The sequence below is a fragment of the Notothenia coriiceps genome, unplaced genomic scaffold, assembly GCF_000735185.1.
Source record: "Notothenia coriiceps isolate Sejong01 unplaced genomic scaffold, NC01 NC01_scaffold00037246, whole genome shotgun sequence".
Lineage (NCBI taxonomy): Eukaryota > Metazoa > Chordata > Actinopteri > Perciformes > Nototheniidae > Notothenia > Notothenia coriiceps.
In genome coordinates this window covers 9,764,301-9,767,104 of record NW_011369947.1, presented here as the reverse complement: position 1 = coordinate 9,767,104, position 2,804 = coordinate 9,764,301, and the positions used below count along the sequence as shown (strand labels likewise).

Here is a 2,804-nt window from a genome sequence, read left to right as displayed (position 1 = left end):
GATTTGGGGGGACTCTTGGGAAAAAATGTTGGGAACCCGTGTTATAGTCACAACATTTAATCTATTGATTCGTGTTCACCAACACGATTTTCACCTTTTTTTTTCGTGTCACACAGAACGATTTTAAAAGCAATGTATTTCTATTGGTAGTATGTTTCGTGCCTGCACCACGTCTTTTTGTCCGGTCGGGTCTTGGAAGACTGGAAGCTGTGTGGTTCATAAAAACCTTTTCTTACTCAATATCAAGCCACGATTATTGTTTTTATTTATTTTTTATTCTTTTCTAAATAACACACTATTATTTACTCAACAATAACAAACAATTATCCTTGTTTTTATTTATTTGTTTAATTCTATAATCTCTGGCTTTTTGGCGTCCGTCAGGAACTGAATTTCAAAATAAAGTCACCGGAAACAGACGTAGGCCTATAAGGGACATTTTGAACATCATTGCGATACACACATACTGTAGAGTGGCGAAGTCACGCCCATCTACTTCCGCCCCATGGGACCTTATTTCTGAAAAATTATGTATTGAAGTCAATGGGGAGAGAAAGATTCTCTTTCGATCCCGTTTGAATTGTGCCACGAATTACACATATGATGTTTGTCAATCTTAAAAAATCATTTCCATGTCAAAAAAGTCACAGTTTGTCTTAAAACAGTTGAAATATAAGACTATGACAAATACGCAACTAGAAAGACTACAAATCCCAGAGTCGCGTAAGTGAATTTAGCTAGCTGACATTAACGTTACACATTACACTCGTGTTACTCTCCGAAACCTTGTAAAGCCGGTCCCGCNGGACTCCCTGCAGCTTCTACTGAAGCCTTCCGAGTAAACGGCCAGAACGCCGACACCTCCTCATCTCCACTGCTCCCATGTTTTATTTTGTGTTGTCATAAGTTAGTCTCTCTGCGTTTCTGCGCTGGGCTAATGCTAATGCTAATGCTAATAATAAAATGGCGGCTTCACAAAAGTTTTTGGGAGTTTGACGGGGCGTGGTTTGCATTCCGCCCAGCCAATCAGACACAGGAACCTTTTTCTCCCGCGAAAGTCCCTGCTCTCTAAAAGGGACGGAAAAGGGGGTAAAAAAGGTTCTCTAGAACTAATTTAGTTCCTGGGACCTTTTGGTGTGAACGCAACTAAATCGTAGTTCTCAGGAACCTTTGTGGGAAAAGTACTTGGTGTGAACGCGCCTAATGGAATAAAACATGTTCTGTGTGCACATCATATCTGTATGCACTTGTATATCTAAGCTATTGGCATGATGTTTAAAGGCTGTGACTACATTTACAAGTGTAATAGCAAAGCGTTTCTAGGTCAGGACGCTGAGTCTTTACCTGCTCGGCTGCATTAGAATAGGAATCCCAGTATAAACTATATTGACGCTCATGATTGATTTCAGTAGCTGTTACTGGGTCAGCCAACAGGACGCACGTCAAGGCCAGCGGATAATGAATCACACCGGTCACACATTAACATATTTTACCATTCCCAGTTAACTGTTTACTCACAGTGGTTCATCGTAAAAGAAAATGATTTATCATAAATGTTTTAGTATGTATCGCTTCATAGTGCAAAATGTAGACTTCTGATTTATGCCAGCTCGCACCACTGTTGATCAGCTCATCACTTTTTCATGAGATTATCTGGTTATTTTACAAGGTTTTCTAACGCAATGAAATAAAGATTGTAATGGGGAGTTTTTGCCAAGCATCAATAATTCAAGTTCTTTGGACGAGAAAGATGTCCATGTGTTTTGCACACTGATTTTTTAGATACAGATGATGTTACGAATGCTTGTCTGATTTTCTTAAGATATCCGTATTTCAGGGTTTAAGCAGTAAATGTGCTGTTCATTGTGTTTTGATATAATGTTGAGTATAATGCTTGAATACTAGTGACACTTACCAAGGGAATTGTCAAGCTAAATAGAAAAGTCAAAAGCACCAGCCTTGAACGAATGAATAACAAGATCATTGACATGTATTCCCCGTGTTTGCAAAAAGTTGCTGTGTTACAACCCAATATTCACTCTCCACTAACTCCCAAGAAAATGTGTTTATGCTGCAAACCTTTCTTTCTGCTTTCAGGTAGCGTACTATGGGTTAATTAGAGTTTGTTGTTGGCTATAAAAGCAAAACAAAAATGAGCTGAAACACTAAACTGCTTAATGGAAATGACAGAAATTGTAGAATCACAAACAGGATGTTGGTTAAAAACAATCAGAGCATAACATGTCGGTTGCATGCCCGAGTAAAAGAGGGGACATGTTAAAGTATGATTTGTAAAAAACCTGAAGTAAAATTAGGCTTGAACAATTATTTACATTTTTTAAGGTTATTCTTACATTAATTTGCTCCAGAGCTAAAAACGAACCTCGATCTGGATGTATTTCTAAACCATAACAGCTGAGGATCATGGGTACTGTACCAAACCAAATCCAACCAAATGAGTAGAACGTGACTTATAAGAAACATTTACACAGATGACTGAGGTGTTTCAGTTCAGAAGAATCACTATAAACACAACCTTAACCCTCAATCTGACCGATTTACTACTTTCATCAATCATAACTTTTTTGTTTTACATTTGATTGCATTAAGGCTTTATGATATCCTTCACAGTAGACATTTGAACATATAAACTTGCTGATCACCACTTTCATTGAATTTTGGATGATTTATTCAACTTTGTAACAACCATGGTGTTCCCAGTAACCATCCGGATCGGATCGGATCTCACACACACACACACACACACACACACACACACACACACACACACACAAACACACACA

The 2,804-nt window shown here is 38.2% G+C and overlaps 1 protein-coding gene across 1 annotated transcript in view; it reads right to left on the bottom strand.

Annotated features, from left to right (window-relative positions):
• Nucleotides 1-2,804, bottom strand: part of fstl5 (follistatin-like 5) — a 273,902-nt gene that overhangs the window by 21,795 nt on the left and 249,303 nt on the right. The gene's annotated exons all lie outside the window — the stretch shown is intronic.